Source organism: Rhinoraja longicauda, chromosome 17, assembly GCF_053455715.1.
Source record: "Rhinoraja longicauda isolate Sanriku21f chromosome 17, sRhiLon1.1, whole genome shotgun sequence".
Taxonomy (NCBI): Eukaryota; Metazoa; Chordata; class Chondrichthyes; order Rajiformes; family Arhynchobatidae; genus Rhinoraja; species Rhinoraja longicauda.
The window spans coordinates 6,318,717-6,346,298 of NC_135969.1; the positions used below are offsets into that span (position 1 = coordinate 6,318,717).

The window sequence follows — 27,582 nt, forward strand, 5'->3', positions numbered from 1 at the left end:
TAACATTCTTATCCCGAGACTTCGCACGGTGGCGCAGCGGCAGAGTTGCTGCCTTACAGCGAATGCAGCGCCGGAGACCCGGGTTCGATCCCGACTACGGGCGCCGTCTGTACGGAGTTTGTATGTTCTCCCCGTGACCTACGTGGGTTTTCTCTGAGATCTTCCGTTTTCCCCCGGACTCCAAAGACGTACAGGTATGTAGGTTAATTGGCTTGGAAAATATAAAAATTGTCCCTAGTGGGTGCACGATAGTGTTAATGTGTGGGGATCGCTGGTCGGCGCAGACCCGGTGGGCCGAAAGGGCCTGTTTCCGCGCTGTATCTCGAAACAAAACTAGAAACTAAACTAAACTTCCCCACATCATATCCAATTTCTTTTCTTCGCGAATTCACAAACTAATGGACTGGCAAAAGAGCCAGGGGTCACATGAGGAGAGTCTTTTTCAAATAGCGAGTCCAAACTCCAACTAACTTCCCCACCGGCGTGTTTGCGTGCTGTATCTCTAAATGAAACACATTTGCCTTGATGACATCCCTGCTGGGAACTTGCTCAGAGAGGTCAACTTCAACGGTTGGAACAAGACTCCATACAGTGACAGAGCTTTCCACACATGCGCCACTTTGTGTTGGTGGAAGAAGAGTGTTGTGGCAGTACCAGCTACACTTCATGAAACAGCTGGGGAAACCTATAGAAACCTGCGGGGTGATTTTAGAGAGTTGCATAAAATCATGGGAGGAATAGATCGTGGAGACACACAGAGTCATTTCCTTCCTACACACTCTTCACTTCTGTCATCGGCCATATAATAACCTATCAGAGGGGGCGTGGCTGCGTTCTGCAGCTGTGGCTCACCGGCAGTCTCTCTGTCTTTTTTTGTTTTTGTCTTTGTTATCGTTTAAATGCTTCTTTTGATTTATTTTTAACTCTGTATATGTGGGGGGGGGTGGTGGGGGGGGGGGGTGGGGGAAACCTTTTTTTCCAATCTCCTCCTCAACGGAGACGCGACCTTTACCGTGTCGTATCTCCGTTCGCGCTACTGCCTAACACCGTGGAGTCGGCGGCCTCCAGCTGGGATCGACCTTGAAGACTCCGGTCGCAGGGCCTGGACTTACCATCTCGGAGGCTTCGGCCGTGGGCCCTGCAGACCGCAACATCGGGAGCTCGCAGGTCCCTGGCTGGCGACCGGTTTTTGGGAGCTCCAGCCGTAGCAGCTTCGACCACCACGGAGCGTGAGGTTTTATCGACCTGCTCGCAGGCCCTTCATCGCCCTGCGTGGCCTGGCCGCGGCACTTTCCATCACCCGGTGGGGGCTCAGGACCTTCATCGACCTGCTCGGCTCGGCCCTGGGACTTTCCATCGACCGGTGGGGGCTTCAAAAGTCGGGAGCCTCGATCGCCTCGTGGCACCACGGGAGAAGAATGAGGAGGAGATAAGACTTTTCTTTGCCTTCCATCACAGTGAGGGTGTGCCTGGAGCAATCACTGTGATGGCTGTTTGTGTTAAAAAATTTAATTGTGTGTCTTGTGTTCTTTATTGTTTACTGCCGGACCCTGACGTGAGAGGACGCTGGCGCTATTTGTTCGCTGCTTCTCCGTCAGGATAGTTTGTCTGTTTGTTTTTATGCCTTGACTGTTTTTGTAAAGAGTCTTTGAGCATTTGGAAAAGCGCTATAAAAAATAAATATTTATTATTATTATTATTATTGGCAGGTCCTTTGCAAGGCCAAACTTGAACTAGTTAGTGATTCAACCATTAGAGTCTCATTAACTATCGAAGGTGCCACAAAATGCTGGAGTAACTCAGCGGGTCAGGCAGCATCTCAGGAGAGAAGGAATGGGTGACGTTTCGGGTCGAGACCCTTCATCCAAGTCTCATGAACTATCCTCATTTAGTTTAGTCCAAACAGTGAGTTGAATCTTCAAGAACTGCAGCTTCCAGCAGGGGGAACAAAAGCAGTTTAATGACTTGTTTTCATCATGATACGTTGGAGGGCACCACATCGTGCTCTGCAACACGACTCTGTCATAAAACAATTTAGAAACGAAACTGTAACTCCAAGCACTGCACACTAACTTTCTCATTCTGTTCTTCTGAGCACACCGGAGGTTCACGTTTTAACTGAAGTCTGAAACACAAGGAATAAACTGGAAAGAAAATATGGCCATAAAGATGATGAGCTTGCAGTCGATGTGTTGGCTGATAGCCTGCCTGGCAATTCAGCCTTCTGGTAAGTTTGGAAATAAACTTGCTCCATTCCATTCTTAATTTAAGGAATACGTTGGAGAATTTATTGAAAATTTCCCGCAATATGGTAACATTTTATTCTTGCGCAAATTATGTCGGCATGATGTTAAAAGTGTTAATACGTACAGTAGAGCAATAATTCTGGAGTAAGTTCAAGAGAATTTTCTTAAGAATTAAACTACCTTGTGATTTTCGAAAAGAATGTTGCATCCGATTGTATTGCATTGGGTGGCACCGTACAAGTGCGGGCAAGTAATTCAATTGTCAATTGTACATTGGCAAAGGTACAACATTTTTACTGAACGAAAGTGCTTTAAAAGTTCTGAAGTAAGTGCAAGCAACAGAGTGGAACTTGACAAGGTTCATTTTCCTTCATTTGTTTAATAGTCAGCATCGATTAGTACGCAAATATTTATTCCTCTCACTTGTTTTCCAGTTGGTACAGTAATCGGTTATCTTCAACACACAAGTCTCTCGGTGGTCTGACCCTTCTTTCAGTTCTTTTAATTCTATGTCACCTGTTTTTTAAAATCTCTTTGTGAAGGAAAATTGATTTTTCTGATTTACTCTTTGTATACACCTTATCAATATTTTTTTACATCTCAATTAATCTAAAATTTTAATTAATTCAATTAATTTAATTAATTTCAATTTTTAATCTCAATTAACACTCTTTGTTCCAAAACTCCCCCCCCCCCCCCCCCCACCACGTGTTTATAAAGTAATTCATTCAAGCTAAAATGTCCTTGCAATGTTTCTGTAATGGGAAAGGAATTGCTCCAAGTTTCAGGAGTGGTTTCAAATTCATCGGTGAAAGAGCAGATCTATCCACCAACCTGTCCACCACAATCGACCTGATTTCCAAACTAACTATTGAAACTGAGAGGGTTGAGTTTCGAGGTTTTCTCCCTTACCTGAGAACCATCTGGTTTAGTTAGAGATACAGCACGGAAGCAGGCCCTTCGGCCCACCGAGTCTGCCCCGACCATCGATCCCCGCACATTAACACTTCCCCAGCACACGCTAGGGACAATTTGCACATGCACCAAGCCAATTAATCTACAAACCTGTACGTCTTTGGAGTGTGGGAGGAAACCGACGATCTTGGAGAGAACCCACGCAGGTCACGGGGAGAATGTACGAACTCCATATGTACAGCACCCGTAGTCGGGTTGGAACCCGGGTCTCTGGCGCTGTAATCGCTGCAAGGCAGCAACTCTACCGCTGCACCACCGTGACCGCCGCCAACTCTCTGACAACTTTGGAAAGTTACAGGAATATTCAGATCCTGCCACTGTGGCCTTTTACAAAAGACCTTTTTTTCGAGTTCCAGGTCATGTTAAACGTTATATCAGTCTGATTTGCATTTTCCATTCTCAGTTGCAATTGAAGTTTCAGAAATCGTCAGACTTTCCCCTGACTGTCCAAACCACAAACACGTTCAACAATGTAAAATCTTTAAAAATATTCACACTTACTTCAAGTTTGTTGATCAAGCATTAAGTCCACAAAATCTTTAGGGATGCAGGGGAATGAGATGAAACATTGCACAATATCCCATTCAAATGGATTCAGTTCGGAAGCCTGTTTTTGTTTAATATAATATCAGACAAATGTAGTCACATTGAGATTTTAGACCTAACTCCTCACCGGCCATTTTTCTGGCACCAATAGCTTTCTGAGATCATAAAATGGCCGAAAGGAAATTCATGTGAACGTTTGGATGAAAATGTCACCTTCCTCCCTCTGAATAAACAGGCGATAACATTAGACCACAGCTTACGTTAGTGTATGCAAAGTATGGTGAGAGCACGTTTAGCCCATTAATAATAATAATAATAATAATAATGCATTACATTTATATAGCGCTTTTCTAAACACTCAAAGACGCTTTACAGGGTTTACTAAAACATAGAAAATAAAATAAATAGATAAATAAGTAAACGAACAGAAAAGGAGACAGAAGGTGAGGTGACGGTCAGTGATTGAAGGCAGTGCTGAACAGGTGAGACTTCAGTGATGTTTTGAATGTGGTGAGTGAGGAGGAGTCTCTGACGGTTTGGGGTAATGAGTTCCAGAGGGTGGGAGCAGCGTTGGAGAAAGCCCTGTCCCCCAGGATCTGAGTTTGGTCCGGATGGGGGGGGGGGGCGACAGGAGGTTAGCAGCAGCAGAGCGGAGGGTACGGGTTGGAGTGTGTCTGTGGAGGAGGTCAGTCAGGTAGGATGGGGCCAGGTTATGGAGGGCTTTGTAGGTCATGAGGAGGATTTTGTACTGGATTCTCCGGGGGATGGGGAGGACAGGGGTGATATGGTCACGGGTCGGGGAGTGGGTGAGTAGACGGGCAGCGGAGTTCTGGATGTATTGGAGTTTATTGATGATTTTTGAGGGTGAACCATAGAGGAGGCTGTTACAGTAGTCCAGACGGGAGGTGATGAAGGCGTGGATGAGGGTTTCTGCAGCTGTGGAGGAGAGGGATTGACGGAGACGGGCGATGTTTTTGAGGTGGAAGAAGGCTGTCTTGGTGATGTGTTTGATGTGTTTGTCGAAGGAGAGGGTTTGATCAAAGATGATTCCAAGATTCCGGATGTTAGGGGAGGTGGATACTGGGAAACCATCAATATTGAGGGTGAAGTTGTGGGTGGATTTAGTGAGGGTTTTTGGACCAATGATGATGATTTCAGATTTGTCGCAGTTGAGTTTGAGGAAATTGAATTGAAGCCAAGATTTTATTTCAGTGATGCAGTTTGTCCTTAATTACGTCCACTCTCAGCCTCCTTTGTTCCAAAAATTCCCCACCAGTCTATAAAATACTTCATCCATGCACTGTTTCTGTAATGGGAAAGGGATCGCTCCAGGGTTCAGGGATGGTTTCAAATTCATCAAAGTGCAGATCTATCCACCGACGTGCTCACAGTGTTCTCAGTGTTCTCCAAGCAGGCGTTTGATACCTGAGGGTGAGGCCTGTATTTCCAGATTTTCTCCCTCACCTGAGAAACCGCTCCATTGTCTGACAATAGACAATAGACAATAGGTGCAGGAGGAGGCCATTCGGCCCTTAGAGCCAGCAACGCCATTCAATGTGATCATGGCTGATCATTCTCAATCAGTACCCCGTTCCTGCCTTCTCCCCATACCCCCTGACTCCGCTATCCTTAAGAGCTCTATCTAGCTCTCTCTTGAAAGCATTCAGAAAACTGGCCTCCACTGTCTTCTGAGGCAGAGAATTCCACAGATTTACAACTCTCTGACTGAAAAAGTTTTTCCTCATCTCTGTTCTAAATGGCCTACCCCTTATTCGTAAACTGTGGCCCCTGGTTCTGGACTCCACCAACACTGGGAACATGTTTCCTGCCTCTAGCGTGTCCAACACCTTAATAATCGTATATGTTTCAATAAGATCCCCTCTCATCCTTCTAAATTCCAGTGTATACAAACCTAGTCGCTCCAGTCTTTCAACATATGACAGTCCCGCCATTCCGGGAATTAACCTAGTAAACCTACACTGCACGCCCTCAATAGCAAGAATATCCTTCCTGACATTTGGAAATTTGTGGGAATATTCAGACCCTGCCACTTTGCTGCTTATGTCATCACAGAAAGATCACGTAATTAGGGAAGATTCTTGACTAGTTTAGTTTAGTTTAGTTTAGAGATACAGCGTGGAAACAGGCCCTTTTGGCCCACCAGGTCCGCGCCGACAAGCGATCCCCGCATATTAACACCATCCTATACACACCAGGGACAATTTTTACATTTGCCAAGCCAATTAACGTACACACCTGTACGTCTTTGGAGTGTGGCAGGAAACCAACGATCTCAGAGAAAACCCACGCAGGTCACGGGGAGAACGTACAAACTCCGTACAGACGGCGCCTGTAGTTGGGATTGAACCCGGGTCGAAGAACCCCGACTCAGTCTGAAGAAGGGTCTCGACCCGAAACGTCAACGATTCCTTCTCTCCTGAGATGCTGCCTGACCCGCTGAGTTACTCCAGCTTTTTGTGATACCTTCGATATGTACCAGCATCTGCAGTTATTTTCCTACCCTGCTCCCTAACTCCATCATTCTATTGGTCCAAGGGTTAGTCCATGGTGTTCTATTGTAGAGGTAAGATTAGGGCTGCGCAGTTTGGTTCAGAAACTTGAAGTTTGTAGGAATTTAGCTATTCCTGAACCTGGTGGTCTTAGACTTTGGGATTCTGTACCTCCTTGCCGATGCTGGCAGCAAGAAGAGTTCCTGGCCTGGATAGTGGGGTTTTTGAGCCGGTGCCTCACATAGATGCTTTTGATGGTGTGGTGGGCAGTAACCAAAGATACTCGAGGAACAAGATGAACCACTCAGTTGAAATGGCCCATACTGAAGTGTAGTACGCAAAGGAGCCATTTTAGTAGTCAAAACCCACTGTTCGTTATGCCTCTCGCAGTGTAATCAGTGTTGTGGGGGAACAGTATGTGTGATGACACCATTAAAATGCAGAATACATCTCATCTATCAATTCACAGAATTTTGTTATTTTTCTTTTTAAATGTTTCTGTAAGTTTCTGCCTAAAATGGCGTCATGACATACTACGGTTTTTAGGGTGGAGTGGCCTATCTTGCTCCTCGAGTATCTTTGGCAGTAACTGTGGAACGAATGGTTAGACGACTTTTCGGGTTGGGACCATTCTTTGGACTCTTATCCTTATTTCAGATCAGGGTCCTTGGTGTTGTTGACATGAAGTCCGAGGAAGGGTCTCGACCCGAAACGTCACCCATTCCTTCTCCCCAGAGATGCTGCCTTACCCGCTGAGTTACTCCAGCATCTTGTGTTTATCTTCGAATAACATCATAACCCTTGCCCTGTCCCATCCCGTCCCGATATCAGGTTTGTTATTCCTTTTCCCATCTGCTTCCATCTGCCCATCGCCTCTCTCTAACCTTGTTCTATTTATCACCTTCCAACCTCCATCTCCACCTTCCCCCTCTCATCTCCACGTTTGCATCTGTCAGCCCAATTGGTTCCTTATTTGTTTGCACCGATTGTCCTCCAGCCTTTGCTGAAAGTCGCCTCCCTCCCCTTCCTTGCTCCATCTGGCCATCCTCTCCCACCTACCTTGGGTTTTCCACCATCACCTGCCAGCCCATGTCTCACCCTTCCAGTTCAAGAGTCAAGAGCGAAGAATCAAGAGTGTTTTATTGTCACTTTTCCCAGATAGAACAAAGAAAATCATACAGCAGCTCAACAGAATATGTAAACATAGTGCACTGGAAACAATGTAATAAACCAGAAAAAAAGGTCTGTGTGTGTGTATATATATATATATATATATACATAGACATACTCACATATGCAAATACACACATATGCATGCCCATATATGTATATATATATATATATATATATATATATATATACGTACATACACATATACACATAAATATACACACCTACACACACACATATATACACATATACACACATACACACACACACACACACACACACACACACACACACACACACACACACACACACACACACACACACACACACACACACACACACACACACACACACACACACACACACACACATAAAAAAGCAAACGAACAATAATAACAATAGTAGTCTATGTTCAGAGCTTATTTGAGGTTGTTGTGCTTAATAGCCTAATGGCTGTAGGGAAGAAGTTGTTCCTGAACCTGGATGTTGGTTCTATAAGATCCCCCCTCAATATTCCAGCATCTGCAAACTCTTGTGTCTCTAAAATCATTACCTTATTTATTTTTTTGAAAGGCGATTTTGATATTGATCTGCAGAAAATGTGAGCTTTTGCTGACTATTCCTCTAGCTTTAAGTTGAGTTGAGAGGTTGGACACGTGGTTGAGTGGTACCAGCTCTTACTTCATGTCAACAATCAACATGGACAGCGATATGTGGGATACCAAAGCTGGTGGATGAAAGGCAAGGGCCAGGGGAATGCAATCCTTGTTCTGTCACGGGAGAGAGGGGGCGGAATCAGAACTACGGGACACAGAGCAGATGTGGGTGAGGAATTCAGGGATCTCTTTTGACAAGGCGAGAGAGCAGCGAGAACTCCCATTCAACATGGGGTCCATAAGATGGCACTTCACTTAGGGTTGCCAACTATCCCGTATTAGCCGGGACACCCGTGCCTGTGTCCCGTATTAGGCCCTGGGGGGGGGTGCTATTGGCCCGGACACTGTAGGCCTGAACACTGTAGGCCTGGACACTGTAGGCTCGGGAGCCTCTCGCTGTAGGCCCGGACACTGTAGGCCCCGACAGTGTAGGCCCGGATGCCCGGACGCCACCTAACGGAGGTTGCGTAGCAAACCGCCTCCAGGCCCGGGCGGCCCCCATTGGTGGAGCGGGAGCACGTGGCCGCTGGCTGGGTGAGGTCACGTGGGGCGCGGGGTGGTGACGTCACCCTTTGTCCCCTATTTGGGAGTGAGGAAGTTGGCAACCCTACCTTCACTAGAGCCTCAGAATAGACGTCAATCTCCGAAATGCTTCTCCAAAGGTTATGGGGGTTATGGGGGTGAAGACAGGAGAATGGGGCTGAGAGGGAAAGATAGGTCAGCCATGACGGCATGGAGGAATTGCCACGATGGGCCGAATGGCCTAATTCTGCTCCTATGACTTATGACTTTATAAACCCAGAAACATTTGACTCAGAGGCTTGGCTAATAGTTGCTAGTTTTGTACTAATAGTTATTGCATAAGATCAATTTGATTTGATTTAAGATCTCTGTAACGTCTGTATTACTTTGTCAGCTGCATACTCCAGCGTAGAGTGCAAGGTGGGTTGGACCGGAGTGACCTGCACGGAGACTAACTACGTGTAAGTAACCAACAATATTGGATGCTTTGACTCTTCTTTGGTTTTTATGAGTTCAAATTGTTGCATCAGAGAATTGGATGAGATGTACAAAATACTGTGTTTTGGAATTAGATTTATAAATACATTACGTCTAAATCGTGGCTTCCACTGTTATTTTATTTCAGAGCTTGGTCTGAATTGGTCTAGGCAAAGAAAATAATGCAAGGCTCACAATTCAGAACAGTTTATTGTAACCCAATCTAATGCCACATGTAAAATACATGAAAGCGCTGACTAATGGTATTGCACCCAATGTTACATGAAATTACCAAAGGTCTGGTCTAAAACAGTTTGGTTGCATTTGGCATGCAAGCTACCCTTTTAACTCCAACATTGTTTATTCTTTCATTCTAAATGTAGTTACACAGCATTCACCATGTTGACCACTTGAGATTGATTAGTAGGACTAGATGTTACAACCCCTAAGGTTTGCACTACAATTGACTGGTGTTGTTCTTGGGGGTGACCACTAGGTGATGTTGCTACCATTCAGACACATCTTCAGTTGTGTACCTGTTTTGGCCTTTTATCACAAGACACCCTCAGTCGAGGCAGGCCCACCGCAGGGTGATCAGCCCTGGGTGTGTGTCTTATGGTTAGCCTCTAGATGGTCACGTGGCAGCCCAGACAGTATCTTTTCTTTTCAGCCACAGCCAGTGACTGCTCCGTTCGGCGGCATTTGCAAGTTCTTTGATTGCCCTCCTTTGGGCCTGCCCTCTGACTCCAACTTCCCTCAGGAGCCTTGTAGTGGAACTGGCTACAAAGCCCCTGCACCCCACCCCCACTGGACACACTCTTACACTCCAACCTTGCTCCTCTGCCTCTACTGCAAGGTTGGAATATCTCAGCCTTTTCCTTTCAAATGCCTGGTCCACAGCCTCCTCCCAGGGCACCGTCAGCTCAATGATGTAAACACGCCGACAGGAGTTGGACCAGAGGACGAGGTCTGGTCGCAGGTTGGTAGCTGCGATTTCAACTGGGAAGGAAAGCCTCTGGCCTAGGTCAACCCGCATTTCCCAGTCTCTGGCTGCACTCAGTGGGCATGAGTTGAGAGGCGAGGTGGTAGTCTTCCGTTTCTCTCCTTCCCGGATGAACGATTGGATTTGCGGGAATGTTAGCTGGACATTGATAGGCATGGCGTTGGTGGTAACTCTCTTGCACTCGAGTGCAGCTGCCAAACACCTCAGCACCTGGTTGTGTCGCCAGGTGTATCTACCTTGTGTTAGGCTGGTCTTACAACCGACCAGGATGTGCTTGAGGTTTGCGGGAACTGCACACAGGGGGCAGGCTGGATCCTCTCCCAGCCAAAGATTTAGGTTTGTGGGAGAGGGAAGGACATCATATGTGGCTCTGATAATAAAGCTCAACATACTTGACTCCATGTTCCACAGCTCACTCCATGTGATCTTCCTCCTCTCAATGCCATCCCACCTCATCCAGCGGCCTTGCTTGGCTTGAGATATGGCTTTGGCACACCTGGCTGCTTCTTCTTGGCGGTGCACCTCCTCCACCACCAGGTGCTGACGTTCAGCTGGAGTAGCCTTTTGCCAGGTAGGTTTCATTGCTCCCAGGCCAAAGCCCCCTCTGCCTTGTTGGACATGGCCCACTATGTCCCGGTGTTGGAGGGCAGATTTTGCGTCCTGTACCACTGCTGCTGGAGTCCATTTCTTCCCTGTTGCCATGGTTGGAGCGACACCTCTAACTATTGGGTCCCGGGATTCTGTTAGTGTCATGTCCAGCCTTGCTTTGGCGCATTTGAATTCCTCCACCAGGCTTGAGACTGGCAGTGAGAGGGCTCCATTCCCATAGAGTCCTATGCTGCTGAGGCATCGCGGTAGCCCAAGCCACTTCCTCACTTGTGAGTTCACAAGTCTCTCCAGCTGGTTGATATGGGATAAAGTGACCTCGTAGATGGTAATTGGCCACATGAGTCGGGGCAGCAGACCGAATTGAAAGCACCAAAGCTTCAGCTTCCCTGGGAGAGCAGTGTTGTTGATTTGCTTGAGGCCACTGATTGTATCCTGCCTGAGTTGTTCCACCTGCTCTGCGTCCTTGAGGTGTGCGGTGTACCATCGCCCGAGGCTTTTGACAGGCTTCTCCAGGACAGTTGGTATTGTCTCGTTGTTGATGCGGAACCTTTCGTCAGTCAGCCGGCCTTTGACGATGGAAATACTGCAGGATTTGCTGGGTTTAATCTCCATTCGTGCCCATTTGATGTTTTCCTGGAGTTTATCCAGCAGGCGTTTGGTGCATGCTTTTGTTGTTGTTATAGTGGTCATGTCATCCATGTACGCCCTGATTGGAGGAAGACGCAGCCCACTCTTCAAGCGTTCCCCTCCAACTACCCATCGTGATGCTCGAATGATTAGCTCCATTGCCATGGTAAACATCAGAGGAGAGATGGTACAGCCTGCCATTATGCCTATCTCATGGTGCTGCCAGGCGGTGGTGTCGTCCTGTGTTGTGATGCAGAACTGGAGGTCCTGGAAGTAAGCTTTTACCAGCTTTGTGGTGACCTCTGGGACCTGGAAGAAGTTCAAAGCTGCCCAAAGAGTCTCATGGGGCACTGAACCAAAGGCATTGGCAAGATCTAAGAAAACCACATGCAGATCTCTCTTTTCTTTCTTGGCAGTTTGTATCTGGTGCCAGATGACATTTGCATGTTCCAGACATCCTGAGAAACCACGTACCCCTGCTTTCTGCACTGACGTGTCAATGAAGTTGTTGCTCTGCATAAACGCTGAGAGTCTTTGGGCCACAATACCAACGAAGATCTTTCCTTCCACATTCAGAAGGCTGATCTGGCGGAATTGGCTAATGGTTGAAGAGTTATTTTCTTTGGGAATTAGGATCCCTCCTGCCCTTCGCCATGCCTTAGGTATGATTCCTTTCCCCCACGCCACTTTCATTAACTTCCAGAGGTATTTCAGGACACCAGGGGTGTTCTTCTAGAGCCTGTATGGAATGCCATTGGGCCCTGGGGCTGATGCTGATCTTGCTGTGTTCTCCACCTCCTTCCATGTAGGAGGCCTTGTGTCCATCTGGTGCTCAGGTGGGTGAATAGGTGGCATGTCATCTGGAATGGTGACTGGCTTATGCCTCAGGTTGTCGGAGTACGTCTTCCTCAGATGCTCCTCTAGTTCCCTTACAGGTACTTTCAGGATCCCACTCTTCTCCTTGACAAAGAGGCTTTTGACAAACTTATATGGATCTCTGTAAAAGCCTGTCCTCGCCCGTTCTTTCTACTTGTGTTGCTTTCTCAGGCATTCTGCTCTTCGCAGGATTGCCAGGCGCTGCTTTCCTTCTGCCTGCAGTGCCTCGAGCCCTTCCCTTTCTGCCTCTGTGGCCTTCCTCCACTGTTTTCTCAGCTGCCTCCTTTCCTTCACCAGTCTTTTTATCTCCTGCGGCCTCCCGGACTTGTACTGGAGTGATAGTTCCTTCTGTGTCCTCTGTTTCTTGACCTTCACCCCAAATCTCTCCGCCCCATAGTTGTTTATGATGTCTCCCATCTTCTCCAGTTTTCTTTCTACACATCCCTTCAATCCTTCCAGAAGATGGACGAGGTCAGTGTTAATGGTCTCCCACTGTTTCCTCAGGCAGGATTTAGGCCACACGATTTGAGGCTTTCTCCCTTCCATCTTCCTCTCTACCGCAGACTGTGGCTGGTTGGGCTCTGGACTCATGTCCGTTGGTGGGACTATACTTGGTTGAGCTTCGCCTGGGGTGCTGATACCCTGTGGACTGTGGTGATTATCCTGCCACTGGGCTTCACTCGACTGATTTGACCTACCTCTTAGGAAGTAATGGTCAATGCGAGGCCCCCCACCAAGCTCTCAGGCACTTTTTCATGCCCTGGTGGATCTTGAGACCCTTCTCTGATGTTATCTTTTCCCAGCCACAGATGCAGCTTCGTAACTTGTGTCCTGCCGGCGCTGTTGCTCTGTCAATTGCTGTGCCGGTTGTTTGATTGATAGTCGATTCCGTTACTGGGTCCGTGGCCGTGTGGTCTGTCGATGAGTCATCTTCCGCCCCCGCTCTCGCAGACTCAAGGGGTATTCTTTTTCTTGACTTTTTCGTAGCAATATATGGGTGGAACTTGCACTATAATTGTTGCAAAGTGCCCCTTCCAACACTTTAACCCTTAGCTCAGCAACTCTCTCTCTCTCTCTCTCTCTCTCTCTCTCTCTCTCTCTCTCTCTCTCTCTCTCTCTCTCTCTCTCTCTCTCTCTCTCTCTCTCTCTCTCTCTCTCTCTCTCTCTCTCTCTCTCTCTCTCTCTCTCTCTCTCTCTCTCTCTCTCTCTCTCTCTCTCTCTCTCTCTCTCTCTCTCTCTCTCTCTCTCTCTCCCTATCTCTCTCTCTCTCTCCCTCCCTCTCCCTCCCTCCCCCTCCCTCCCTCTCCCTCCCTCTCCCTCCCTCTCCCCCCTCCTCCCCCTCTCTCCTCTCCCTCTCTCCTCTCCCGCTTCATCTTTCCCTCCTCCTTTCTCTTCCTTGCCCTACCTCTCCCCCTCTCTCCCCCTCTCTCTCTCTCCCTCTCCCTCTCTCTCTCCCTCCCTCTCTCTCACTCTCTCTCTCTCTCTCCCTCCCTCTCCCTCCCTCTCCCCCTCTCTCCTTCACTCCCTCTCTCCTCTCACTTCCTCTCTCCCTCTCCATCTTTCCCTCCTCCCTCTCTCTCTTCCTTGCCCTCTCTCTCCCCCTCTCTCCCCCCCTCTCTCTGTCTCTCTCTGTCTCCCCCTCCCCCTCTCTCCACTCTTAATTTATAACCCCCAAATCACACTTGTGATGATTTAATTAAAGCAGCAGTTTTAATTTATACCTCCACTCGGGGTCAGACTATCAGCATAACAAAAGCTGTTAGCAAATGCTTCCACTAAAGGAGTACAGATGTACAGTAGCTACGCCACAGTCATGTTGGTCTGCATGTCATGCCTAGTTACGTTGAAGACATCGCCACATGGATATCGGCCAGGTAAAAAGATCTTTAAAAAAGAAATAAGACAATAGGTGCAGGAGGAGGCCATTTGGCCCTTCGAGCCAGCACTGCCGTTCATTGTGATCATGGTTGATCATTAACAATCAGTACCCCGTTCCGGCCTTCTCCCCATCCCCCCATACAACACGATGTGGTGGGACTTTATTTATCCCAGGAGGGAAATTGATCTGCCAACAGCCATAAAACACAAGACACATGAAACATGAAACTGAAGCATGAAACTGAAACATGAAACATGAAACATGAAACCCCCACAATTAAAATGTGGACTACGGAAATGACAGAGACCCTGCATTTGGAAAAAATAAGATTTGCCTTAATTGACAAACCTGATTTTTAAAAAAAAATATGGTCTCCATTTATTGAATTTTTAGAAAAGTAAATGGGTTTGGCACAGGTCTAAAATAAAAATTTTAAATTAAAAGTTGAAACTTGAGTTTAGGGTTGGATGTACAACTGTGGTTATTGTCTCCCGGATCTACCCCCTTTAATTTTTATAGTTATACCTTTTTAAAAAAAAAATTATTCTCTCTTCCCAATAGTTTATAGGTTTTTTTTCTTTCTTCTTTATTTTTTATTTTCTCTCTTTAAAAATATTTAAAAATTGAAGCTATATAAGAACTTTGTAACAAATTTGTCTTTTATATCTGTACATATGCTTTTCAAAAATAAAAATATTTTTTAAAAAATTTAAAAATAAAACACAAGACACCACATGAAACATGAAGCTGAAGGGGCGAGTGGACAGGATTGGGGATGTGCAAAGATTGGGGGGGGGGGGGGTGGCGGGACTAGAGTCACCCAGCAGCAACCCCCCACCTACTGCAGCCGCCCAGTCACCCAGCAGCAACCCCCCCACCTACTGCAGTCACCCAGAGTCACCCAACAGCAACCCCCCACCTACTGCAGCCGCCCAGTCACCCAGCAGCAACCCCCCCACCTACTGCAGTCACCCAGAGTCACCCAACAGCAACCCCCCACCTACTGCAGCCACCCAGTGTCACCCAGCAGCAACCCCCCCACCACTGCAGCCGGTGCCTGTCACATCTGTGTCTCAGATGTGTAATAATGAAGCAGACACAATCCGTGGTGATTACATGACTTTGTTTGACTGTTTATTGTTTCCAGGCCTTGCAGCCTTCAGCACACACAGCAAGCACCCTCTCCCGCTCTCTGGTCACCTGATACACTCATCACCATATTTGCATATCATCATCATGATTCGTCATCATGACATCCCTCCTTTACTAGAATTAAACTTTAAATTACTGTGTTCTTTTCCCCCAATTAAACAATTCTTTACTTATTATGTTATTTTTCCTTAATACAAATATACAAATAATAACTTGTAAGTTTCTTTTGCCTCTAAACAAATATCATATAATTACTAAACAAAACTATAACTATAGTCTATAACACAAAATCGTCGTATCTTTTGGGAACTCTCCTTTCACGTTGTGGTCTACCAGCTGGCACAAGAACATCAAAGTCTGTTGAATCTGCTAAGGTGTTGTCATCCAGATACTGTCTCTGCTTGACACCTGCATCGCAGTCTGCTGCCTCTGGAACTCTGGTCACCACCTCAGGAATGTCTTCTGGTCCCTCTGAATCGGTAACTCTCGGTGGACTTTGGCCCTCGATTCGACTGTCTGTCGACATGTACTTTTTTACATTCGATATATTCCTCTTGTACATAACACCTTCTGGAGACTTGACTGTCACCCTGCTACCGCTCCTTGATACAACATTGCAATGGTAAGGAGTGTCCATCTTACCACCATCATCTCGCCTCACAAGTACGTCATCACCAGGCATTATTTCTGAGTGCCTGGCTCCTCGTTTCAAGTCGGCATACCATTTCGCCGCACCTTTCTTTTCGGCATCACGGTCTCTCAGCTCCTGGTCTTCCGTGATCTCTCATACTTCTGGCATTTTAGTGCGAATTTTCCTTCCAAACAAGGCTTTTGCCGGGCTTTTCCCAGTCGTTGAGTGAGTGATCGCCCGATATACAGCTACGTATGCTAGTAGCGCCTCCTTCCAATTTTTCCCTTCGGCATGGGCGATTCGTATCCTCTTCTCAATGGACTGATTTAGTCTCTCGACTTCTCCATTAGCTTGTGGCCATTTAGGAGTCACTCTATGATGATGAATACCGGTGGTTCTCATGTACTCAGTAAACGTCTCTGACACAAACTGTGGTCCATTGTCGGAGTACAATGTAACAGGCAACCCATGTCTGGCGAAAATCTCTGCCAATGCCTGTACAGTCTTTTCTGCCGTAGTTGACTTCATCACCGCATATTCATAGTATCTGCTGTAGTAGTCTACCACTACCATAATTGATTCACCTGTTGGAAGTGGTCCTAGAAAGTCAACAGCTACGTCGACCCATGGTCCTGTTGGCAATTTCGTACTTCTAATTGGTTCTGGTGGGTTGCTCCTGCTTGTGATTTGCCATCCGTGGCAAGTCCTGACAAATTTTTCGGCATCTCTGTCATAACCTGGCCACCACACTTTGCTCCGCAAATTTTGTTTGGTACCAACGATGCCTAAATGTCCCTCATGAGCTAATGACACGATCCTTGCTCGTAGTGCCTGCGGGATCACCAATCTGTTACCTTTAAGCACACACTGACCAATCACACAAAATTCATCTTTTATGGGAACATATGCTTTGTAAGGGCATTGGTCCCATTGCCCACTATAAATACGCTTTCTGATATCATTAAGTTCAGGATCATGTTCTGATTCCCTTTCGACTTCCCTTGTTGCCACGGCTCTTGGCGTTGACTGAATTGCAACAAAGCGCACAAAGTTTTCTGCTTCCATCCCTAAAGTGGATGTTACTCTCAGCTGTTCATCCTTTAACAGTCTCGACAGCGGGTCCGCAATATTTGCTTTTCCAGCAATGTGGACTACTTTGTACTTGTACTGTTGGAGTCTCAGCACCCAGCGTTCTATTCTGGCACAGGGCTTGGACCTTGTTGAATAGATCACTTCCAGTGGCTTGTGATCAGTAACAAGTTCAAATTCAATGCCGTACAAGTAAGCATGGAACCTTTCACAGGCCCACACTAGTCCCAGTGCTTCTTTCTCCGTTTGAGAATACCTTCTTTCCACGCTGGTTAAAGATCGACTGGCATATGCTATGATTCTGGGTCCATCAGCATGTGTCTGTACCAGCACAGCCCCCAAACCAACTGGACTAGCATCTGCTATGACTTTTGTTGGTGCAGCTAGATCATAATATCCAAGGGTTTCTGCACTCATTAGGCACTGTTTCAAGGTATTGAATGCCTGTCTCTGTTCATTTCCAAAATGGAACGGTATGTCTTTCCTGGTCAACTTTCTCAGCGGATCTGCCAGTGTAGCAAAATTTGGGATAAACTTTGCACAGTAATTGACCAGTCCTAGAAAGCTCCTCATCTGGGTTGCATTCTGAGGTTCACGTGCATCTGCAACATCTTTCACTTTAGCCTTTGCCGGGTTCAGCCCTTCACTTGTGAGTCTGTGTCCCATGAAATCCATCTCAGAGACAACAAACTTGCACTTGTCCTCATTCACAGTGAGACCTGCTTTTTGAAGTCTAGTCAACACTAGCTTCAATCTCCTGTCATGCTCTTCACGAATTGATGCATGGACGATGATGTCATCTGATATGTTTGCTGCTCCAGGTACCCCTTGAATCACTCTGTGGATTTCATACTGATAGATCTCAGGGGCAGCATTGATTCCAAACATCAATCTTTTGTACCGGTACAATCCGCAGTGAGTGACAAATGTTGTCACCTCTCTTGACTCTGGATATAATTCCAATTGATAATATCCCCACTTGGGATCAATTTTGGAGAACACTTTACTAGTTGATAACTCTTGTAGGACTTCCTCGATCGTAGGAATTGGGTGTCTTTCTCTGATTATTGCTTCATTGGCTCTCCTCATATCCACGCACAGTCTGATATCATTATTGGGTTTCGGCACTATCACTACTGGACTCACCCATGGTGTTGAATGTTCAACTGGCTCGATAATGTCCTGATCAATCAACTCCTTGATTTTAGCTTCTACTTTTCCACGAAGTCCAAATGGCGTTCTCCGCACCGGTTGTGCTATTGGCTTAACAGTTCCATCAACAGCTAACTTCACTTGCCGGCCTTTCAATTTTCCATTTTCCAACTCCTTGGAATACTGAGTGAAATTCCTGCTTCATGTCCTCATATGACTGCACTGAATTGACATGCAATCCGATGTGAAGTACTCCCAGCTCTCCAGCTGTATTTCTGCTGAGCAGGGGCTCTCCTTTCTCCTCTATCACCACGAATTCTGCAACAGCTTTTCTATCTCCGACTTCTACGTCAGCCGTGAAACATCCAATGGTCTGCAACGGTTCAGTTGCAGTGTATGGATATAACTTCCTACTACACCTCCTTGACATGCACTTGATTTTCTGCTGTTTCAAGCATTCCCACAGTGATCTGTCAATTACGTTGCAGTCGCTACCAGAATCTACAATCACTGGCACAGTAATACCTCCGATAGTCACTGCAACTTTTTCCAGATGGCTATCATTCAATGCAAACTGATAATCCCTTTTAATAGCATGCTCACCATCCTCATCACTTCCGAACTCATCTTCTACGTGATGAACGTGACCCTTCTTTTTCTGCCACGGTCTGTCTAATTTGTCACTGGACTTCACTTTCTCCCTTGCCTTGGAAGATTCACTTTTGTAATCCCTTGTATTGTCCCTGGCCTTACTTTTGCATTTCTTTGCAAAATGATCTTTGCCTCCACATTTCCTACACGTTCTACCTTTTGCTGGACAACATGCATCTTTCCCTATGTGACCCATGTTGCCACACCTGTAACACTCAATCTCACGTTCAGGCTTACTTCTTTGTCTCCCGTGGGACAACCAATTAACTTGCCCAGTCTTGGAATCTTTTCATTTCATGCTGTGAAATTGTCCCTTAACAGCTTCCAGTGCTGCCGCAATCGACAAAGCATCATTTAAGTTTAACTCACCACCTTTTTCTAGCAGCCTTCTCCTGAGCTTGTCTGACCTGCAATGCTGGACAACCTGATCCAATATCTGGTTTTCCACATCAGCAGCCACATATTTGCAACCTACAGACACCTGTCTGAGTCTCGTCACAAATTGAGCAACAGTTTCGCCCTCTTCCTGGGTTGTTTTGCGGAATAAATGGCGTTGAAATGTAGCATTCGGTACCACCACATAATGACTGTTCAATGCATCAACGGCTTTCTTATGGTCATCCAAGGGAGTGTTTTAAACATTTCTCGAACTGCAGGCCCCGTGGTGAAGAGAAGCAACGATCTCCGCTGTGCCTTCTGTGCCGGCGTACTCTCATCAAGAAAGAGCCCGTGACTGTCGGCGTGGGCCTCGAATTCCTCCAGCCACGCTTTCCACTTCACGCTGACAGTACTCGCATCACCCGTCGGATCAAAGTGTGGAACTCCACGAAGTGCTAAGAAATCAGCTCCAGCGACAGCCATAACAACCTTTTTCTAACTTTTTTTTTTCCAGCAGGTAGTCTCGGATTCTGAATCCAAAATATCCAAAATATCCAGAATATCCTCGTCGCCAATGTCACATCTGTGTCTCAGATGTGTAATAATGAAGCAGACACAATCCGTGGTGATTACATGACTTCGTTTGACTGTTTATTGTTTCCAGGCCTTGCAGCCTTCAGCACACACAGCAAGCACACTCTCCCACTCTCCGGTCACCTGATACACATATCACCATATTTGCATATCATCATCATGATTCGTCATCATGACGGTGCCCACCTGCGTGGAGATGTGCTTCAGCATAATCCCCATGGAGTTTGCAGGAGCATTGCTGCCCTCTGCACGCTGCCCTGTGGCAGGGGAGGCAGGCCCACTTCAGCTTAGTTTGTTGTCCCGTGTACCGAGGTACAGTGAAAAGCTTTTGTCGCGTGCTAACCTGCCAGCGGAAAGACAATTCACGATTACAATCGAGCCATTCACAGTGTGCAGATACATGATAAGCGAATAACATTTTGTGCAAGGCAAAACCAGTAAAGTCCGATCACAGAGAGCCCGAGGGTCACCGATGAGGTTGATAGAGAGTTTTACATTGCTCAGCAGGGCAGAACGCCAAGAAAGACATGAAGGCACAAGAGCAGATAGACACAAAAAGCTGGAGTAACTCAGTGGGACAGGCAGCATCTCTGGAGAGAAGGAATGGGTGACGTTTTGGGTCGAGACCCTTCTTCAGACCCGAAACGTCACCCGTTCCTTCTCTCCAGAGATGCTGCCTGTCCCACTGAGTTCCTCCAGCTTGTTGTGTCTGTCTTCGGTTTAAATCAGCAACTGCAGTTCCTTCCCACACGAGCGCTTATCCAGAGATGCTTCGGTGTAAGGTCTAGTTGCTTTGGACCAACAGCCCATCCCAACCCTTTACTTATGCTCAGCCTTGCTCTCAACCCAAAAACAAAACCACGGGAGTTTAAGTACCCACACCTTGCCCATCCCAATGACCAAGTGAGTGATGATCCACTGGGCAGCATTGTGGCTCCACTCTCTCTCTTCAGCATTTTATGTTCATCAGTTCATGTGATAGGAGCAGAACTAGGCCATTCGGCCCATCAAGTCTACTCCCCCATTCAATCATGGCTGATCGATCTCTCCCTCCTGACCCCATTCTCCTGCCTTCTCCCCATAACCCCCGACACCTGTACTAATCAAGAAGCTATCCATCTCTGCCTTAAATATATCCATTGGCTTGGCCTCCACAGCCTTCTGAGGCAAAGAATTCCACAGATTCACCACCCTCTGACTGAAGACATTCCTCCTCATCTCCTTCCTGAAGAAACGTCCTTTCATTCTGGGGCTATGACCTCTGGTCCTGGACTCTCCCACTGGTGGTAACATCCTCCCCACATCCACTCTGTCCAGACCTCTCATTTCCTCTCATTTTAATTAATCTTCCCTTCTATTTTCCATAGGCAGATGGCAATAATTGGAGGTGGAGTGGTGGGGGGCATCATTGTGGTTGCACTGCTAGTATGGTGCTGCTGCTGGGCCCTTAACTGACCCACACCTCTCTAAACGGGTGAGTAACTATTCTGGCTGTGGTTTATTATTGTCACCTGCCCTGAGGTACAGTGCTTATGCGCCATGCAATCGAATCAGATAACACAATCCTTGAATACAGTCAAGCCAAAAGTAAGCACAAACGATAGAACAAAGAAAAATACCGGAGTGCAGAATATGTAAGAAAATAACTGCAGATGCTGGTACAAATCGAAGGTATTTATTTCACAAAATGCTGGAGTAACTCAGCGGGTCAGGCAGCATCTCAGGAGAGAAGGAATGGGTGACGTTTCTTTAGTCTGAAGAAGGGTCTCGACCCGAAACGTCACCCATTCCTTCTCTCCTGAGAGGCTGCCTGACCCGCTGGGTTACTCCAGCATTTTGTGAAATAAATACCTTTGGAGTGTAGAATACAGTTTATTTACAAGTGGAACAGAGATTTAAAAGCATGAAGCAAGTGTAATTGTGTCAGATGATAGTGCTTAGCATTCAGTGTGTTTCGTTTATGTACCAAAGGACAGTGAAAAGGCTTTGTGTCGCCTGTTATCCATTCAGCAAATAGACGATGCATGATTACCATCATGATGCCCACAGTGAACAGATATACAATAAAGAGAATAATCTTTAGTGCAAGATAAAGTCCAGTAAGTTCCATTAAAGATAGTCCAAGAGATCAGCTTCTCGTGGGGAGGACCGCATCAGAACAGTGGGAGTCATTCAAAGGAATAATTGAAAAAGTACAGAGGAAGCATGTTCCCCTAAAGTTTAAAGGTGGGACAAACAAGTCCAAAGAACCTTGGATGTCGAACGATATAGTAGGATTGATTCGAAAAAAAAGGGGGGCTTTTGGAAGGCATAAAGAACTTAAGGCACAGGCATCATTAGAGGAATACAGAAGGTGTAGGGCGGTTCTTAAAAAAGAAATTAGGAGAGCAAAAAGGGGCCATGAGATAGCACTAGCCGGCAAAATAAAATAAAATCCCAAAGTGTTCTATAAGTATATCACGGGTAAGAAGATAACGAGGGAAAGAGTGGGGCCCATCAGGGACCATAGTGGAAAGCTGTGTGTGGAGCCAGAGGATGTAGGAGATGTTTTTAAATGATTTTTTTGCATCTGTTTTTACGAGGGAGGAGGGCGATGCGGACTTAGAAATGGAGCAGGAGGGTTGTGATGTTCTTGAGCATATTGCTATTGACAGGGAGGCTGTGCTGGAGGTTCTGGCAGGCTTAAAAGTGGATAAGTCTCCGGGCCCTGACGAGATGTATCCCAGGATGCTGAGAGAGGCAAGGGAGGAGATTGCGGGGGCTCTGGCACAAATTTTCAGAGCCTCTCTTGCAACAGGGGATGTACCGGAGGACTGGAGGATAGCTAATGCGGTGCCATTATTTAAAAAGGACAGTAGGGATAAACCTGGGAACTACAGGCCGGTGAGTCTGACATCGGTGGTGGGGAAGCTGCTAGAAAAGATTCTGAGGGACAGAATCAGTCTTCACTTGGAGGATCGAGGGTTAATTAAGGATAGTCAACATGGCATTGTTAATGGAAGGTCGTGTCTGACTAACTTGATTGAATTTTTTGAAGGGGTGACCAAGGAGGTAGATGGGGGTAGTGCAGTGGATGTGGTATACATGGATTTCAGTAAGGCTTTTGACAAGGTCCCACACAGGAGACTAGTCAAGAAGGTAAGAGCCCATGGGATCCAGGGCACCTTGGCAAAATGGATAAAAAACTGGCTTAGTGACAGAAGGCAGAGGGTGATGGTAGAAGGTTGCTTCTGTGACTGGAGGCTGGTGTCCAGTGGGGTGCCGCAGGGATCGGTGTTGGGTCCCTTACTGTTTGTAATCTACATTAATGATCTGGATGTCAACGTACAGGGCATGATCAGCAAGTTTGCAGATGACACAAAGTTAGGGGGGGTGGTGAATAGCGAGGAAGGGATCTGCAAGCTGCAGGAAGATATAGATGAGATGGTCAGATGGGCGGAGCAGTGGCAGATGGAATATAATCCTGAAAAGTACGAGGTGATGCACTTTGGCAGGAATAACTTGGAGAGGGAGTACACCATGAATGGAAGGACCCTAGGGAAGACAGGGGGCAGAGGGACCTTGGAGTACAGGTACACAAGTCCTTGAAGGCAGCAGGACAGGTGGACAGGGTGGTCAAAAAGGCATATGGGTTACTGGCCTTCATTAGCCGGGGCATCGAATATAAAAGTAGGGGGTTAATGATGGAATTGTACAGAACACTGGTGAGGCCACAGCTGGAGTATTGTGTACAGTTCTGGTCACCACATTATAGAAAGGATGTGATAGCTTTGGAGAGGGTGGAGAGGAGATTCACCAGGATGCTGCCAGGGATGAAGGGCCTCGGCTATGAGGAGAGACTGAGCAGACTGGGGTTGTTTTCCCTGGAGCAGAGAAGGCTGAGAGGGGACATGATCGAGGTGTACAAGATCATGAGGGGCATAGATAAGGTAGATGGCGGGGAACTTCTTCCACTGGTGGAAGGTTCAACAACGAGGGGACATAGATACAGGGTAAGGGGAGGGAGGTTTCAGGGGGATGTGAGAAGGAACTTTTTCACCCAGAGGGTGGTTGGAGTCTGGAACTCACTGCCTGGGGTGGTGGTGGAGGCGGGAACACTCACAACGTTTAAGAGGCATTTGGATGGGCACTTGAAATGCTACAACATTCAGGGCTACGGTCCAAATGCGGGAAAATGGGATTAAAATTAGACTGTGTTTGGTAACGGATGGCACGGACACGATGGGCCGAAGGGCCTCTTTCTGTGCTGTAGGACTCTATGACTCTATGACTCTATGAGTCTTCAATGAGGTAGATGGGAGGTCAGGACCCGTTCTCTCGTTGATGATGGGATGATTCAGTTGCCTGATAACATCTGGGGAAGAAACTGTCCCTGAATCTGGAGGTGTGCGTTTTCACACTTCTGTACCTCTTGCCACCGTGACTTTCCGACACACTAGTTCACAAAGCTGCCATTAAACTGATTCAATTGAACGCTAACAGTCCACCTGTACAGAATGTGGACATGGCAACAAAAGAGAAACGGGCTGGCTATTTTGGCTCGAATGTCACCCTATCTTGAATCTCGACACACAGCAGAGAGACGATTGATCCACACAATGGGTTAGTTGCATCACTGCCAGATCCATCAATACTTAGATGATCGCAGCAAGTATCACCTACTGTGCCTAATTCTCATCATGAGAACAGCAGGGCAGGGATGAAAGCAGGGTGGAAGGTGCTCTAGGCATTGAAGACAGACACAAAATGCTGGAGTAACTCAGCGGGACAGGCAGCATCACTGGAGAGAAGGAATGAGTGGAAGAGGTGTTAAGAAAGGGATTTGAACAGTAAAACTGGCAGGATGACTAGCATGGGGAGGGAAGAAGAGAAAGGGAATGTAAAGGTTACTTGAAATCAGAGAAATTCATATTTATACCGCAGGGCTGTTCATAGGTTCATAATTTGTAGGAGCAAAATTAGGACATTCAGTCGATTAAGTCTACTCTGCCATTCAATCATGGCTGATCTATAATTCCCTCTCAACTCCATTCTCCTGCCTTCTCCCCATAACCCCTGACACCCTTACGAATCAAGAATCTGTCAATCTCCACATTAAAAATATCCATTGAATTGGCCTCCACAGCCTTCTGTGGCAATAAATTCCACAGATTCACCACCCTCTAATTAAAGAAATCCCTCCTCATCTTTCCAAAGGTATGTCTGTCCTTTTATGCTGAGGCTGTGAGCTCTAGTCCTAGACTCTCCCACTAGTGGAAACATCCTCTCCACATCCACTCTATCCAAGCCTTTCACCATTCGGTAAGTTTCAATGAGGGTCCCCCCCCCCCCCCCCCCCCTCATCCTTCTAAACTCCAGCGAGTAAAGGCCTAGTGTCGTCAAACGCTCATCATACGTCAACCCATTCATTCCTCGGATCATTCTCGTAAACCTCGCGTGGACCCTCTCCAGAGCCGGCCAACCCTTCCTCAGATATGGGGCCCTTCCTTGCCGAGGATGTAGCCTATCCTCACTGATAGTGGGGGCATGAAATCTCACGTGCAGGTTGTCGTGGCTGGATGCATAAATCTTTGGGGCTTTTCAAAGGCATCCGGACCACAGGTTGTGTATACAATCCTAAGATCCTGGCCAGTAAAATGTTTGCCTGCACCTACACCAACTTGCTACTGAGACGGTCTGCGTCCATTGTGGGTGGTTGGGGAGGAAGCCCATTGGTTGGAGATGGGAAAGACCTGGAGTATTGATGAGCCAGTCTAGATTTGTGCCACCCCACCATTGACAAGTCCAGTATAGTTTGGGGTCTGATGACGCCACTCCCATTTACTTACTGATTGCTCAAGTAAGTAAGCCAAAAACAACAGGCGGTGAGGTTAATTATGTGTCCTTAGTTTACAGTTATTCTCCAATTATCTTCTAAAGTGTCATGACATAAAATGGCCTGTAAACATGATTTACATTGATGGGTTCAATACACAGTGAAGAATTTGGGGAAATTTGAACCCTTTCACTTACTGCACAGTTAAATAAATAGCACACCAACTGTGCCAGAGAGGCACGGCGACGTAATGGTAGAGCTACTGCCTTACAACGCAAGAGACCCCGGTTCGATCCCGACTACGTGTGTTTGTCTGCACGGAGTTTGTACGTTCTCCCCGTGACTTGCGTGCGTTTTCTCCGAGATCTTTGGTTTCCTCGCACACTCCAAAGACATATAGGTTTGTTGGTTAATTGGCTTGGTATAAATGTAAACTGTCCCTAGTGTGTGTAGGGTAGTGTTAGTGTGCTGGTGTTAATGTACAGATAGGCGTGGGCTCGGTGGGCTGTAGGGCCTGTTTCCGCGCTGTATCTCTAAACTCTAAACCAAACTAAACTAAAGTTTATAGGCTGTTTTGCCCATTATTTGATGCTAACATTTCATTACTTTGCTTTTACTGTAACAGGTGGACAACCTTCGCAGGTTCCGACCGGAGGCATGAATGATAATCCAAAATTTGTCAATACAGAGCAAACCAAAATATGAACAAAACCACCAGCCACACCCAAGAAATGCTTCTGCCTGCTTTCATCCCTCCCAATATTCGTTAACCAAGTCCAAAGCTGGGTGAGATAGGAGAGTTCAGAGAAAATCTAAACAGAAGTTGTGCTAAAAAAAGTTAGAGAAGAGTACTGTCAGAACAAAAACAACTTTAGAAGTTAACACATTTGTCTGTCTCTGTCATGTCTGTCATGTAATTCCATTATAGACAATAGGTGCAGGAGTAGGCCATTCAGCCCTTCGAGCCAGCACCGCTGGCTCACTATTATAATAGTGATGCTCATAATAGCATCACTATTATGGTGAGCAGAAATGTCTTTCTACCTAATAATGTCTAGTCTGAATTAAGGTCCTTGGTCCTTAGCACAAACTGAAGTTCCCTCCCTGACCCCTAATTTCTTTGTTACCCTCAGACTTGGCTGCTTTAAGGCACTCCTGCCTAACATTTTACACGCAGACTCCATGCAGCTTAACGTCTAAAACTCTGCTGCTTCAAATCTAAACTTCCCATTATGTTTTCAAATCCCCAGGGCGATTCCTTTTCCTGACACCATCTATAGCTTCCTATGGGCCTTCTTCAACACCCTTGGTCCCATTGAATACAAGGCTCACAGATTCAGTTGCTCCACTGCAGCGTGCTTGCCTTCAGGTGCCTGGGGATAAACTCTCAGGCTTGCTTTTCTTCCTCGTTTACTGGCTTTAAAGTGCTCATTTAAATCCACCTCTTTCACCATGTTTTTGGCCAGATGTTCTACTACCGTGTTATTTTTAATGGTTAGTGCAAAAGCAGAGAACTCCAACTCAGACTTGGAGCTGTGTCACTGACTGTACCTGTGATGTAGACAAATCCGGACCATGGGGCCTGGTAACTTATTCAAGGGAAGTCCAACTTCAAAAAGGGGCTCAGGCTAAACTGCCCAAATGAATGATAAATATTCCCATCTGATTTTCTTGCTTTCATGCTAACAATGATGAATAAAAGGTCATCTTACAATAATAGGACTTGTTACATTCCTGAAAAGATTATTATAGTTAAAGGTCTTTAGTTCTACTGTTTGTATTGTTTGATACATTCTAGCTTTTTGGCATGCCTCATAAAACAGGTTATATGTAGAAAAACATGTTGGGTTCAGGTAAAGTAAGCAAGTAAGCTGGATTTCATCTGTGAGCTTAACAGTAATAAGATGGTGACACCATGTTTTGTGTTAGTTTACGCTGATTTTTGATCTCGCAAATTTAAAATCTGTTTTGATTTTTCAGATTTATGCTTCTTTTTATTAAACTTCTTTTTAAAATATTCTTAA

General features: G+C 46.4%; 1 long non-coding RNA gene across 1 annotated transcript; it reads left to right on the forward strand.

The window, feature by feature from the left end:
• The first annotated feature begins 1,999 nt into the window (after positions 1-1,999).
• Positions 2,000-27,582, forward strand: LOC144601580 (uncharacterized). Its single transcript, XR_013548331.1, has 4 exons — positions 2,000-2,227; positions 9,020-9,086; positions 21,111-21,217; positions 26,184-27,582. It is a non-coding gene; the product is annotated as an uncharacterized LOC144601580 (long non-coding RNA).